At 50.3% G+C, this 16,131-nt stretch overlaps 1 long non-coding RNA gene across 1 annotated transcript in view; it reads right to left on the minus strand.

Annotated features, from left to right (window-relative positions):
- Window positions 1–7,458, minus strand: part of LOC115029417 — a 49,899-nt gene extending 42,441 nt beyond the window's left edge. Inside the window, exon 1 of the long non-coding RNA XR_003834976.1 lies at window positions 6,646–7,458. This is a non-coding gene — a long non-coding RNA (uncharacterized LOC115029417). The remainder of the gene's footprint in view (window positions 1–6,645) is intronic.
- Window positions 7,459–16,131: the final 8,673 nt, after the last annotated feature.

Genomic DNA, 16,131 nt, shown 5'->3' on the forward strand with positions numbered 1-16,131 from the left:
GGGAACAAAGCAGGCTTCCCAGCCAACCTGACTGAGCAGAAGGCTTCCACATCAGTACCACTCCCTCAGTCACCGACCAGTCAGGAGCCCACAAGCCAAGCAACGAGCATAGGCAAGGACTGGCTGTCCTGGACGATGGGAGAAGATTCAACATGGTAGGCACTGAATCTGCTGACACCCCAGCTTCAGGAGCAACTCTGCCAGGCCCCCCTTTGCCTGTGGTGCAGACCCTCTCAGGCTGGGCTCATCATTCGGCCATGGCAATACTGAAAAGGAACTCCGGGGTGTTCAGATAGCACAGACATGAGTCTTGTCGCATACAGTCTGAAGGGAGGGGCCCAGGAAAGCAGAGCCCGCTGATATGGGGCAGTACTCTCGTTCCCTGCACTGGGACTCTAATATTATTAAATATAGGATGATTAGCTCAAGTGTTTGCCTAGGGTTATTTTCCTCCTCGGCATTCTCCCAGGGAAGGCACATCAGGTGAACCTCTCTGGGGACCTCTTCAAGACAGAAAAGTGCCCCCCAGTCTAAGATGGCTGAATTCAGACAGGTCACCTCCCTGAACCCCATGCCCACCCCGCACAAGCTGTCTTTCGCAGTGCCTGGAGACACAATTCACATTTACATTTCTCAGCAGTCTGGGAGAGAATCTATAATAATCTGATCACCAAAATGAGATTCTCCAATGTTCTTTCTATACCCAGGGACGCCACACACCGCCCAGCCTCAGCAAAATCCAGTTGCTGTTTATTTAACCTGCTCAGCCTCCAAATTAAAAGAGAGCCTCATAAGCCCCCAACACTTAACACTCCCACCACACTGCACATAGGAGCACTCAGCTCCCAACCCTTCCAAGGAGCTGCCTGCCTGCAATCTCCCTGGGGTGCCACCTGCCGTTCCTGGACCCCACACTTACAAGAGGGAGTGCCCAAGAGCGCCATGAAAGTAGTCAGGAAGAAGGAAGTCTCACCCCACGCTCTCTGACCAAAATGTTCCTGGGAAGAGGCCTGATCCATGGGGTTTCAAGCCCCAACGGCTTTCCCAACCCGCAGCCCAGGCACCCTCACTACCAAAGCTCAGGCACCATGGGACCTTTACCGCACCTGGTTTCCACATGCACACAGGCTCCGTCTTCCCACGCCCCTGCCCCTTAAGTAGAGATCGGGCTGTTTCTTCCTCCAGGAAACCTTCCTGGTTCCCAGAGTCAATGGAGAATTCCCTCCTTGGGCCTCTGCTGCCATGAACTCGGGAGGCCCCACACTGAGTGACACCCAACAAAAGTATGAGGCACGTTGGGCTTGTTTTATCTGATTCTGAGACGAAAATGGACAAAGAAACAGCCGTAGAACGACGATGTGCTCAGAGTAGACAGAAAGTGGGGCCAGAACTGGCTAAAATCTACAAGGCCACTGAGCAGCACATAGTGCTCTCCACAGCTGCACAAAGATGACAGTGACAGTTCTCACCCTACTGGCAGTTCAAAGGTCTGGGGGGGTCATGATTCAGGCTTAGCCAGCAGAGCTTCCTCCAACAGTACAAGCAGAGCCACCTCAAGCAGTACCCCATTCAGTACCCAGCAGTCTCCTTAAACAGTCCATGCTCGGTACCCAGAACTCCCGTACCAGCAGAGCCCGCTCACAAAGCCCCAAGTTCATTATTCAGCCTTCCTCTACCTAGCTTAGCATTCTCTCATTCTTCAGACCTTCCCTTGGAAGCACATGGCCTTGAAGGGCGGATTTGAAGGGTCCTACTTGCTACCACTCCTGCTGAACAAAGCTCCTCAAAACTGGTATCAGACAGACAAGGCATCCATCCCTGGTAGTCATCCCGTCACTCACCCTGTACCTGGGCCAGATGGCTCCCAGAAATCCTTATCACTCAGCCCATCTTCCAGGACACAAGGCCAGTTACCTGATGGGCCTGCTAAGGACCACAGCAGGGGTCTCAGCTTCCTGAGGCCAGGCATCATGTTCAGATCTATGCTGTCTCTCCGGTCAAAGCTTATTAAGCTCTGAGTAACAGCTCTCACCCTGCTGGCAGGTGGAAGGTCTTAGGTACTTGATACCACTGTGTTTCAGTTCCAGGATGCCCCTCTTGGGTTCATGCAACAAACTGGCTTACAAGTTTCCTTTCTCATGTGAGTGTCCTTGACTTTGACTTCCTGCTAGCGATTAAAGAATGTTCCTCTTTTCCTGACTTCTAAAAAAAAAAAAAATTCTCAAAGTTGGCAGCTTGCACTTGAAAGTCAGGCACGAACTTTTGAGATTCCCCAGATCGGAGGCATTCGTGGTAGGCCATGTGATTTCTACTGGTTCACCTTCCTTCGTGGGTTCACAACTGTGGGGGCTGCTTAGCCTGGAGGCATTGCTGGTAAGCTGCGTTTGTAAAGAAACTCGTCCATTTCCCCCTCAGTCTCTCAATTTGTCAGGATGGTTATTCTTAGGACTCTCTTACTATCTCAGAAGGAATGCTCTCCAGTCTCCTGGATCAACCCTTCTAGTCATCTGCCTCTACTGGGCTTCGCAAAGAAAAAGTTCTGCTGGACACAGCCTACATCAACTTGAATAAAGAGAAAACTGGAGGCGGCCCCTCCAGGTTTAGGAGCTCCTGGTCCCTTTGGGTTCTGTAGGCTCTCTGTCCTTTCACTTTTAAAACTGTCTTCTTACTCTTAGCACAACTGTTCTCAGCTTTTTTTTTTTTTTTTGTAGCACACACAAAAAAAAGTCTTAAGATTATAGACTTCCTATGTGATACCCTGAGCATCTTGCTATGCGAACAGGCTGAGCCTCCCTAATTTGAAAATTGCAAACCCCAAAAAACGCTCCAAATACTGTAACCTTCGGAGTGCTGGCACGATGCTCACTTTGAAGGCTCTTCGGGTCTGCTTGCTCAGAGCCAATTCTGCACCCAGACTTTCTTTTGCCTGGCACTGGGCCTGCACATCTGTTCCTACTTTTTCACCCGCAACGTTTCCCGTTCTTTCGATGTGTCGTACCTACCGATTACAAACAGCAAAGTCGTACTTCCCTCTCAGGTTTCACAGTTCTTGGCTGTCGATTGGGATTTTGAAAAACTCTACCTGGCGTTTATTTTGTTGCCTGGACAGCTCTGACAGCTTACCTACTACAAAGGCTTATTTTCTATTTGTTCTTCCTTTTAAAGAGAAAATCCTATTTCTCTTTTCATTCTTTATCTTCTTTCAGCTCAGTGAAGATTCTTGCTTCCTTCATCGTACTGATTCCATTTCTACTGTCTTGGGAGTTCGGGGTTCTGACATTATTTCAGCATCTGGCTTTGCCTTGGAGCTTTTATTTCATCCTGCTTCTCCCAGACTCCTTGTGTGTGCTTCTATGACATTTTGTCCCCTACATAGATTTCTGTAATAATGATCAAGATACAGATGTGCCCATAAGCACCAGAGGCACCCTCAGCAGACCCTTCACAACCCCCCACCCCACCCCACCACCCAAATGCGGCGAGCAGCTGGCCCAGTCCCCACCTCTACAATTTAATTGCTCTTTTGAGTGAGACCTGCATCTTCTCCTTTATCCCGGGTGATTCCATCCTATGGAAAGCACACGGTCTGTGTATGTACCCACTGAAGGACATCCTCTTTGTTTCTGACTTGAGGCGATTACAAATGAGGATGCTGTGTGCAAGCTTTTATGTGACCACCAGAATTTACTTCTCTCTGACAGATGCCCTGAAGTGCAACTGTTGTTTGCAAAGTGCTTTGCTATCTTGTCCCCCAGCAGAACCCCCTCCCCCAACCTCTGCTCAGCCCCTTGCAATACACAATTGATTTCGCCAGAGCAGTATGGGTCACTGTAGCTTTTGTTTGTGTCTCATGCTGGCTGGCAGTGTTGATCGGCTCTGTGTGTGCTCTGTCTGTCCTCTTTGTTGAAGTACTTGATTGAGGCCTTTGTGTATAATCTGCTGGTTTTATTGACTTGTTTGTTTAGCTTGCCATTGAATCTAGAGAACTCTTTACATATGTGAGTTCAAGTTCTCTGCCAGATGTGTGATTTGTACATAAAACATAAAATTAAAAAAAAAAAACAAACAAAACCTATGGCCTCTCTTTTCATCCTTTTAACTGGCTCTTGTGGTTCTGAATTCTGAAGGGACCTTGGAGATTTTTTTTTAATCATGAAAGTTTATTAATGAAGGCTAATATTAATCAATATTTAATTTCTCTTCAAATCTATAGAGCTTGGGGTATTTAAAATTCTTCCCAATTAATATTCCACCATGGTTCTGTGGTTATTCTTAAACTATAACCCCACACATAGGCACTCTTGTTGTCGCAAGCTTTTCCCCGTTTGGTACATGAGCTGCCTCACACAGACCCCCTGGGTACTCTGACCCACACCCCAACTCTTCCCTTTGGGGAACCTCTGTTCATGCCAAAGCCCGTATTTTGGAGAAAGTCCTTTCAAAATGCCTCTTGGTGGTAAGTGTTCGGTTTTCTCTTTGAATTTCTGTTTCGTCTTTGCCCTTGGAGACAAGCTTTGGGGGTGCAGCTTTCAAGTTGTCAGGACTCCTGCCAGTTCTCCTGCAAGGCAGCTTCTTCCTGGCTCACGCCCTTCCTTGTCCTTTTCATCCTTTAGATGCTCGGTATCACTGGGGCTCTCTGATGTAGGGGCTTGGTGTCTGCGGTTCTGAATCACATTCGACACCCCATCTCTACTCACTGTTTCTCCTCCATCCATGAAGCAGACACCAGGTTCCTAACTCACTCCCACACCCTCCATCTCTGTCAGCTTTTGTCCCTGCTATGCCCCATCCCTTTCTGAGATTATAACCTAGAACACCATTGTGTGCTAGACAAGTGGTCTAATATAGAGCCATATCCATAGCCTGATTTACTTTTTGAGATATGGTCTCACTCCATAGCCCAGGCTGGCTTTGAACTTGTGAGCCTCCAACCTCCCCCAGAGTAGCTGAGCTTACAGGCCTGTACCACCAGGCATATAGATTCTGTAAGTTCTTTAGGCATCTGTCCACTGGCTTTTTGCTTATTCATATATAGTTTAATTCACTCGTTCTGGTTTGAGTATAGAGTATCCTTCAAAGATTCATGTTCAAAACTTGTTCCCTAGGGCGGTGCTTCATTGCAATGCTGAGGACGTAAGGACAAATGGGAGATCCTTATACACCTGGAAATGTGCTCCCAAAGGAGGGTGATCCTTCTTCTTCCTCATGGCTTCCGGGCTGATGAAGCAAATGGTGTTGCTGTCACATAGTCTGCTGTGATATGCTACCTTCACAGAGACCCAGAACCACACAGGATAACCGGATTTGACCAAAGCCAGAACAATCCCTGTTATCTTTGTAATAGGCATCCTGGTAAATCAATAGCAACCTGCCCCACATCTTCACATCCCACCCATTCAGATCAAAGCCATACTGGCTTTCTGGACATACCTAGCTACAGCTATCACCAGCTACTGCTTGGCTGTTGTGATTTTTATTTATTTATTTTTTTGAAACTATTTCAGAGAATTGTTACGGTCTGATTAACCACAGGGGCTAAATTCTGGGGTTGAATGGTCATTTATTTGTTTTTGCTGTCAGATCTTCCTCTGTTACATCCACCCGGTGGCCTGGCCCATCATGGGGGTCGCTTGGGGCTCATAGAGTCCCCTGCAGACTTACCTGTGTCTACTTTTATATGCTACCCATCAGCACTTCTGACAGGGAAAGAGCAAAGGATGGAGGTAGGGTCTGGGCTCTCATCCTCACCAGTCAAGCTGCAATTGCTTGAAAGCTCCTTCCTCGGTATTAAGCAGTGTGCTGAGTGTTCCTTCAGACCCTCTGATGTCATGCAGCAAGCCAGACCACCCAAGTTCCCCCTTCTTGATGACCTGGGACAAGGGATAGGGGAGTCTGCTCATCAGAGTCAGAACGATGGAGAGTATAGAAAATACCTCATATACTTGGCCAGCCAGCATGGGGACAAGCCTGGCCTTGGGACCCAGAAATCAAACTATCTCAATTTTAGATGCCACCTCACCCCTCTGCTCTGTCAAGAGGGGTGCTTGGTGAGGTGATGGGATCTCCTGGCTCTGAAGGAATCCCTTCCAGCCAGCCTCTTCTGGCACACACTGCAGACTTTGTTAGGCCTTACACAGACTGTCAGGAACTGCCATCAGCTGACGAGCTCACTGACCCCCTCTAAGCTGTCCAGAGTCTGAGCCCTCTCTGTCTTTGTTCCACTAGGGCCTTCCTTTCCTAAGGTAGCCAAGGCTGCCAGGAACTCTCTAGAAACCCTCTAGTTAGCCTCTAGCTACTCCTTCAGGCTACTTCTCCTGTCCTCCTGCCTTCTTTTGATGACCACTTCTGTGTTATCTGTAAGGTATTTAGAACTCTGCCTGTACTCTCTCCCTCCTCAGCACTGACTCCCAAGAAGTTGACAGTAAGCAGCAAGCCAGGCAGACCCTCTTAACCTATATGACATACTTACCTGGCCCCTCTAAGGTATCTTTGGCATACCTCAGCTAGAACTCCATCAGGCAGCTAAAATAATCTATCCCATATTCTCTGAGGATGCCTTCAAACACTCAGACTTGGTTACTCTGGTTAGGCAGACACACACACACAGAGAGAGAGAGAGAGACACACACACACAGACACACCTACCTTTTCCTTCCCAGCAAGGTCTGGGCCAGGCCTCCCCACTCTCAGGTGGAGCAATATCTGGTCCAGGTCTGAGTCTGAAGATAGTGTCCCTGTACACACTTGGTCTTATCACCACAAATGCACCTGTGCTAGAGGTCAGGTCAAAGACGGTTCCTCTGGTGCTGACCAGGCTCTCAGCAGCGACTGAAAGGAGCCCTGGCTCAGAGGGCAGGCAGACAGGTATTCTGTTTCTGCTAGGAGCCTGTTCCCCAGCACTAGAACACCCATGAAGAGCCATTTCCCCCAGATCTCCCCTTGTTCCAAGTTGATTCCGACTCCTCCTTCCCCATCATCCGAGGAAGTCACTCACTTTCTCCAAAATTCCTGTTCTGGCCTTGTTGAACCATCTTTTCTTCAGGGAGGCACACCCAACCCTCTAGACCACACGGGGCCCAGCTCTGTCAGTTCCCCAAGTTTGGCAGATTGCTGGGCACCTAGCCCAGCATGTCTCTTTCCCTTTAGTAACAAAATCCCTACTGGGGGCTAAAAATATGAACTATTTCCCAGCTTCCACGGCAGCTAAGTGTGACATCCAATTTGCAGCCAATTGGATTGAGAAGCAAACAGACATCCTTCTGGAGTGGGCATGCCTCGTCTTCATGCCATCCCCACTTCCCGGCTACTCAGAACACCAGTGTGGTGGCGACAGTCCCACAGACATCTTGGACCAATAAGAACTACGGTGGATGGCATAGCGGAAGCCACCTGAACCTCGGTGGCTTGCTGGCTCGCTGTCAGCTGTGACTCTCGGCCTTCACATTTCTTTCACGTGAAGGTCATCACGCCACCCCTGACACAAACTGAATTTTCTGTCGAGAGCAGTTGGCTGTTTTACTGGCTAAACAGTATTTACCACATAGGCACTTGCTTGCTTAGAATGTGTTTTCTGCAGCATGCTGTAAACTCAGGGTGGGGGAGGTAGTGTAGGGGTGCTGATCTGTTCTGGTCACCTGCATCCTCAACACCTAATACACGCGACACAAAACAGGGGATGCTCCCAAAGACAAAAAAGATCCAGCTCAGGGTAGGCTCCATGTGTTTAAGGACAGGGTTTTGTATGACCAGGACTAGGGTTCAGTGTGAGCAGGGTCAGTATGTAACCAAAACCAGAGTTGTGTATGAGTGGAACTGGGCCTGTTTGATCAGTATGTGAGCAGGTGTGGGGCATACTATCTAGCTGGAACTACAGCTTAGTGTATAATCATGGTGGGAGCAGCATCCAAACTCAGTATTGACAGGATTAGGGCTCTGCTGGAACTAGAGTAGGGCCCAAAAAAATCCCTAACACTGGAAACTGATATTTCCAGGAGGGGCAAATGTTAGGTACACTGGCATTTTCAGGGTCCAGAACCTAAAATGTGGACCTCCCTCCCCTAGAAATTTCTCAGAGTTGGTGGCACTGAGATAGACCTCTGGGATTCACAGGACAGGACAGCAGGCTCTCCTTCCTGAGAGGGGACTCTTATTACAGGTGGAACAACCATGTACCAGGGCAGTGGCGAGATAGGAAAGCCAGGCGCTGGGTCAAGGCCAGCAGAATGTATGGCCGTAAAGACTAGGTTTTTCTTGACAAAAATCATGGGCACTGCTCACCCATGTGACATGCAAATAAACAGAAAGCTTCCATCCACATCAAGACACCAACCACGATGCTATCCCACCCAGGCCAGCATGGCTTCTGACCTCCTCCATAGGGGATCCAGGCAAACCATGGTCTGGTGGCCAGACCTGGCTCCCAAAGGCTACCGAACTTATGATGCTATGGCCTGTGCCCCACCAACTGGAACCGGAAGCATGGAGCCTGGGGAAAACAGAGGAAGGTCTGAGACCAGAAGACCTAGCTGCCAGTGCTAGAAGACAAGAGGCAGAGACATTCACCACCCACCGGGCAAGGGCCAGTCTCCACGTCTCATTTACTGAGAGCACTGCTGTGTGGCTTCTGCTGTTCTTTTGTGCTATTATGAGAATATATTTTACAGGAAAAGTCAGGTACAAAACGGTAGCACACAGCACACAAGGCTGAATGCAGTGCACAGAGATGACACAGAATGGAAGGCTGATGTACAAGAACCCAGGCCTCCTGGTTCACCTGAATATTAGAGTAAAGGCCTCAAGGAGGGCCACTCCACATCCACTGAGGTCTGCAGGGAAATACCCTACAGTGGCTCAGGCCACTGGCACTGGCTGTTTGGAACAGTGGGGATGGGGCGGGGTGGGGGGTGGGGGTCAGGTTCACCATCTTTCTGCCTCCTCCATGAGATTATCCCTGAGTATATCCTGGTGCTACAGGCTTGTGTAAACCTCTTTCCAGTAGAATGCAGGGGTGGAGACTGGAGCAGAAGGTCAGGAGAGAAGGGCACTATGGGGAAGTGTCTCCTGTCAACCCTCAACCTTCCAGCCTCTAGGATCTCAGTTGTCCTGGCTCTCTAGAGGTCTGGTCATGTCATCTTTTTCCAGCCAGGTGCTGAGGAGGGACTGAAGCCCCTCTTCCAACCTACATATCCTCTTTCACCTTTAGGATCTGTGAGAAGACCTCCAGACACAGGTGGGTACTCCAGGGACATCGGGTGGGTCTCTGTGCTGTTCTACCAGCTGGGACGTTGTATGCGACAGAGGACGAAGCTTCCTAAGCAAAGCATTCTGCCACCAAGTGCTCAAGGGTTTGGTTGAGGGCTTGACACCATCAGTCAGCCACTGGTTTTGCTTGGTCAGCTGCTACAGCAGCTGCTTTTGCTGGGCCATCAGTGTGTTCCATTGCTGGGACCAGCTGGCCAGGAGGGTGTCCTGCAGCCTGTGAAAGTCCACCAGCTGTTGCTTAAAGGTGGAGGGCTCAGCTGCTGTTTCTGGGGTCCTTCCAAAGGGCAGAGAGAACAGGGAGGAGCCTGAAGGTCTCAATGCATGTGACCGCAGGGGATGCTGAGATTGGAGATGAAGGTGGGGAGAATGGGGACACGGATGCATGGAAGACTCCTCAGAAGTCCAGGGGCTCGAGTTCAGGTGGGCTGTCATCCACAGTCTGTACAGGTAGCCGAAGGCTGTTTAGGGGCCTCATCCTCCTGGATGGCTGGAAGGTTGGCAGAAAGAGACAGAAGCATCAGACTATGTGAGCCGCCACTAGGGAAATCCCAGTGGCAGTCTTATGAAAAGAACTTGGCAATGCAGCTGTTAGAAGGATGAGTAAACTAAGATCCTACGGGTGAAATGTTTGCTCTAGCGCCAGGACCAGACCACAGCTCCTCCAGCATCTTAGATTCCCCCACTGTCCACTCAGATGCCTGCTGTCTACCCACCTTGTCCAGTGATCTATCTGCTATCTTGTTTGCCCATCTCTCTGTAGACACCCACCCACACCCAACCCCCCCCCCACTTGTTGGCACACCAAGGCATGCCTCTGAGACGACCTGTGCTTCAGAGACTGAAGCAGGAAGCAACCAGGAGTGGGGCACTGTTCCCAGCGCAGCACCATCTCCGTGCCAGGGGATCTGAGCCTGGGAGCCCCTACTCTGTTGCCTGTTTCCAGGAGAAAAGAAAGAAGCCAGTGTTCCAAGGGCTCTGCACATAGGCCACAGGCCATAGGCAGATGGGTAGATTTAGTTGGCTGTGGCACACTCCATATTCAAACTCAGTATGTCTCTGGGGCTACCAGAGACCCAGCTCTACAGCTACCAGCTTCCCATGCAGTCCTGGAGGACACTGGTGGGCATGCTTTGCCCTGCCCCATGGCGATGCTCAGGTGAGCAAGAGGAGTGATCTGTACAGGGACATGACTGGGTGACAGTCTCACAGTTCATCAGTCAGGGTTTTACCCATCCCAGGCACAGGTTGCTTTCAAAGGGCCCCAGACACCTCTGCCCCGATGTTGCATCATGGCTCTGAGAGACATACTTGATCATTTGGGTCACAGGTCCTCCCCTCCCCAGACACAGGAAGATAGCAGGTGCTCTACGTGGCCACTTCGGGGAACATGCATCCCAGGAGACCTAGGCACTCTGCCAGCTCACAGCCTCAGTCTTCAGCCCTTAAAGCCTGGTACTACCCAATACCCAGGCTGGTTCTAATCTCAAGGTTTATGGTTGGCACAGGGTATCTGGGCCTCCAATGTAATGTCCCATCCTATCATGGGACTTGGGACCCATTTACTTCTTCTTGCCTCCAACTCTCTGTCAGTAAATCAACAAATTCAGAAAGCTGTCAGTAATATGGCAGCTATTCACACGAGGAGCCCAGGGCATCAGGGACCACTACTCAGCTATATATTCCCTGATAGGAGTGAGCCCAAGGCATGAGGGAACACCAGTGTGATGCCCTGTGTACCAGTATCTCCAACTCCTGGTGGGGCGGGGACTGAAGTTGGGCTTGCACAGTTTGGTACAGGAGTAAGTGCCTGGTAGTGGGACTGCCTCTGCTGGCTCTGAGCTGAAGCTCTGTAGGTATGTGATCTTGTTGCTGGACTCTGAAAAGATACCAGAAACGGAGTGGGGTCCTCTGCTGCTCAGGTGCCTGATGCCTACCGTGCTGGGGCTTTGGGCCAGCAGCTCTTTCTCCACCTACCTGGCCTTTAGCTATTTCTCCCTTCCTTCCACCAGCCCACCGGGACTGGGAGGCATCTGGGGGTAGACAAGCTATCCTGTATTGTACATCTCCCAGCCATTATGATGAACTCAAAGTAGCAATGACTGGAATCCCACTGGAAGCCCACAGTGGGCAACAGTGGAAACAGGTCTTGCTAGGAGTCTTCCTCGACTCCTGTAAGGAAAGGGAGATGTTAAAAGCTGGCAAACAGCTAGCTCTCTGGCTGGCAGGTAGCTCAGGTAAAGCAAGTACCCACCGATGGCATCTTCTAGCATCACCAAGGCCAAGTCCTCGATGATCTGCTACACATCCAGCATGTCACCCTGTAAAAACAGGAAGGAATCCTGATGGAAGTGGGGGTGCTATGGGAGCCTAGGTCCATAAAATAGAGCAAGCCCGGAGCCATCTAGCACCTAAAACTCAGGAAAAGGTCCTCTTCCTATTAGGGGTGCTTGAGGCCCAGAAGGGGTAGGTGGGCTGGTGCCTACACACTCAGATCCCGGTCCATAGGTATTCACTGGGAACCTCTATGCATGCAGAGATCCTAGGACCTACCCAGCCCAGTTGTAGTTAGAGCAAAAGAGAGGATTCTCAGCACCACCTTCAGGGAGCCTAAAAGCTATCGATGGCCCAGAATGTCCCTGTCTCCTATAGAGTCATCCCTCTAGTGATGGNCCCTGTTGCTAAGGGCTCCCTGATAGAAGGCTCTGCCTTCTCTCTGTGTATAAATAATGGTCACTCTGGTGCTGCTGAGCCAATCTAAGAGATGGTGGACAGGAAGGTGTATGACGGGTGGAGTGATGAACAGGGAGCAGATAGAGACTCGCAGGTAGGTAGGAAGTGTGAGCAGGTAAGCCTGTGGGAGTCGGGGGAGGTGGTGTGAGTGGCTGAAGAGTAAGTAGTGGGTGTTGGGTTGGGAGTAGCAGCCCTACTTCTATCCAGGCACAAAGTAGTCCTATGAAGCTAGAGAACCGTGCAAGGAACAGAAAGCTGTGCCAGGAAGATTCTGGGTTCCTCATGCCAGCTTGCCATCTGGTCTCTCCCATCCTCCACACTGCTAAACTTTATCTTAACTCTTTGTCCACTTAAGTAGCCAAGATATCCGTGAAGGACATGCCCACACTGCTGAGGACTACACCAGGGGCTGTGCTAGTGGCCAGGTACACACTGTCACTCCTACTCCTTAAGGGGTTCCGTGACCTCTCCAGCCTTTCAGGGACCGGAGGAGTAGGCCTCATACCTGTGCCTACTGCCCGGATGCTGTCCTTGCCCTAGTGCCACCCTGACACTGTGAGACCCTGGACAAGCCAGTCTCCTGGGAGTCATGTCTGCTCCCTTATTCGGATAACGGCTGGGTACAAGCCCTGGCAAGGGACGCTCCTTACATCTGCTGAGGCAGGCACGGAGGAGTGCAGGTGGCCCCTGCCCTAGTACTCATAGCTCATCATGGAGCGAGGATTGATTTCCACCAGGGTCATTTCACCCCACCGCAAATATTACAGGGAAATTCATTTTCTTTTTAGGAGTGTTCTGGGAAATGAAGCAATTAGCATGATCTTAAACCGGCATGTACTATCAATTGCAATTCAATTACTGGGCTTAAATATGGTACAGGGCGGGCGGCTGCTCTCTGGAAACAAGCCATGGACAGGAAGGTAGTGAGGAACTCGGGGTGGGGTCTTGGCTCTGGTCAGCTCCCATTTACCCATGGTAGCCCATGGGGACACCAGCTGATGGGACAATCAGGTGCTGGCTGGTCAGCTTCTGGGTCCTTCTCAACATCTGGGAGTGGGATCCCAGCTCAGTACTGTCATGAGCCGAGTATTCCTAGCTCAGCTGGTCATGGACCAGGTTCTAACTCCATGGGCTCTAAGGTTCAACCCTGTCAGAGACCAGGCATTGATCTTCCACACCAGCCTTGGCCCTTGCTGCTGTCAGCCCAGTCCTAGAACACTATACCCAGGGACTCACTCATCTCCTTACATTGTGCTGCTCACGACTGCTCCACTCTACAGATAGACAGGATAACACAGGAGAGATTGTGCCAACATATAAAGCTATGCAATGTTGGAGCCAGGACCCAAACCCAAGTAGAGGCTAACTGAACCCCCAGGCATGAAGCTGGCCTTGACCCAAGGATAGTGATCTCCCCCAGGATAGAAACTGGGGGGAGGGGTGCTGCATGGATGGAGCTAGCATGCACACTACATCACTCCTTGCTTGTCTAGCTGCAGAGGGACACTGATGTCTGGGTTGTCTTGATGGACAGAATGGCTCTACCACAGCCTTGGCAGGAGGGCAAGAAGGCACCGCTGGTGTGACCAAGAACTCTGTGGAGCCCATGTTTCCCCACAGCTTAGTTTAGTGCCTGTACACAGGGCACTGCATGGTGATCCCTAGTTTAGGGCAGAGTTGACTCCTATCACCTGAGTTCCAGGTCAAAATAAGATACATCAATGGAGTATGGACAGCTTCCCTTCTAGGCGCTGGGTGAGACATTTTTGATACACAGTAGCCGAGGGGTTCTAAATTCACTGTAGTCAAACCATGGCCTCAGAGGGTTTCAGAAAGCCTGGGTCTTGGCTGCCTCTAACTGTGGCTAACCTGGGCATGACTATCCATCATGAGCTGCAGGTACCGTATCTAACTTCTAATATCCCAGTCAATTATACGATGGTATCTGTTAGAACCACAAGGGCAGAGGAGCTAGGGATAGCTGTCCCAGGTAGTAAGACTTATGCTGAACTCAGCAGAAGAGGCAACAAGGGATAGTGGTGTACCAATGGGATGAGCTTAGGCACATGGAAAGTAAATTCTTACCATAGATGAGGAGGAGGACAGAGACTTCCAGGGTCTCTGTGCAGCGAGGCCATTACAAAGAGGCAGAACTTTCTTATAGGTATCAGAGTCCACACTTAGCAAAAGGGAGGCCAAAACTACATGCAAATTCACATGCAAATTCAGTTTCACTCTCTGGCTTTTGGAATTCAAACAGATTTTGCACAGACACCTCTCTTTTCTAGATGCCTCTCTTTATAACATCTGGCTCACACCAGTGACCCCACAGTACCACGTGGCATATGGCTTGGCTGCAAGCACTGGAACAACTCAAGCCCTAAATCCTCTGGCCCTGGCTCTGATCCCTATCTGTCTGCGGGTACCTCTGCGGGTCTCACTGTCTTGTGAGTGGCATCCATTTTTGGGTAGAGAAACCACAACTTGAATAAAAGCAACCCCTGACCAGATATTGGGAGAGGAAGTGGCTCACTGCAGGCAACTTTCCTTCCCACAGACCATAAGCCCTTCCTTTCCATCAACTCATGTGCACCACAGACCAGGACCTCTTCCTCTCTTGTGATCAAAGGCCTTCCCAGTGCTGTTCAGAGAAAAGTGTTTGCTCCATACAAGCTAGACAATTTCGTGGTCTAAAAGCTGGAGACTGGGAGGCCACCCTTTCTCTGAAGACTGCCTTGGTAATACTGGGCACCAAAAGATGGGCCAGTGTGGCAGGCAGCCGCATGCTCTCTGCAGTTGCTGTGGAGGGAGTGGTACCATCTGCATCTTTGTGCCCTTCTTTGACAGCCATTGTTTGTGAAAGGGTGCAGAGCAGGAAGCAGTCTCACGGCGGCAGAATTAGGCAGGTACATCAGGGCTGGGATGTTGTACTAGGCCTGTCACTGATGCTGGACGTCAAACCCTGACAGAGCTCTGGGGTAGGCAGCTGCCACAGACCAGTGTCTCTCCCATCACTGGCTACTGGGAAGACCTCAGTTTCGGGTAGGATCCGACTTCCAGGCACACTGGGACATGTGCCGGACGTCTAGACTTGATTCTACCTCTCTGCAGGAGCTAGGCGAGAAGCCAGTTCCAGGCAGAAGTTGACCTACTGTCCTTTGGTGAAAGATAAGGTCAGGCCTGAAGAGAGGGAGTCTAAAAGCCCTGGGAGTCTATGCAGATCCCAGCCACCTAGGACAGAGCAGCCCTAGACAGTGTGCTGGAAAGTGCAGACAGCACAGCTTCTACCCCCAACATGAGCAGCAGAGAGTAGAAGCAAGGGACACTGGGAAAAAACCCAACTTAGTTAGTGTTTAAGTTGTGCAATTATTCCTTTTGATTGCTTCTAAAGCTAGAACTCATTAGAAGCTCACAGAACCTTGTTTCTCTTCTTTCTCTGGCACCAAGGAACTACTTCACTTAAGACATAATAAGATCTATTTCTCTCTCTCTCTCTCTCTTTCTCTCTCTCTCTCTCTCTCTCTCTCTCTCTCTCTCTGTGTGTGTGTGTGTGTGTACATGCAATGTATTCTCTTCACTTTAAGAAAAACAAAGTTCTATGACATTTTTCTTTGTCATAGAACTCCTCTTCTAATTGGGAGGTTGGCAACTGCTCCAGTCCACAGAATAGCCAGTTTCTGCTTACTTATGTGTTTATTTATGTGTTTATGTGTAGTTAGCACAGGCAGGACCAGCCTTACCTGTGGAGGGCTGTCTGTGCATGACAAGCACAGGGAAAGGTAGGGAATGCTCTCCCTGAGGCCTCCGAGGTCTTTCCCTTCTTTTATCTTCTCACTCAGTCCTCGAGCCTATCACGTAGCCATGGCAACAGAGCAGCTAGTATTCTCAGAGCCTACACCTAGGTCAGGTGACAAATGTTGGGGATCTCCATCAGGTGAGAGCTTGGTATGGGGAGCCTGGCACTCACAACAGCTGGCTCCAGCTGTCGTCATCATGTATGGCAGCACGCCGGCCGGCAGCAGCCTAGGGTGTGTTCATCTTAGCTCTCATAGGTCAGGATACACACCCTGAGGCAGAGGACGTATGTGGATCAGGACTCACTGGGAGCTGGGCTTTGTGGAATAGCTATTAGCATTCGGG

Source organism: Mus caroli, chromosome 15 (genome assembly GCF_900094665.2).
Source record: "Mus caroli chromosome 15, CAROLI_EIJ_v1.1, whole genome shotgun sequence".
In the NCBI taxonomy this organism is placed as follows: Eukaryota; Metazoa; Chordata; class Mammalia; order Rodentia; family Muridae; genus Mus; species Mus caroli.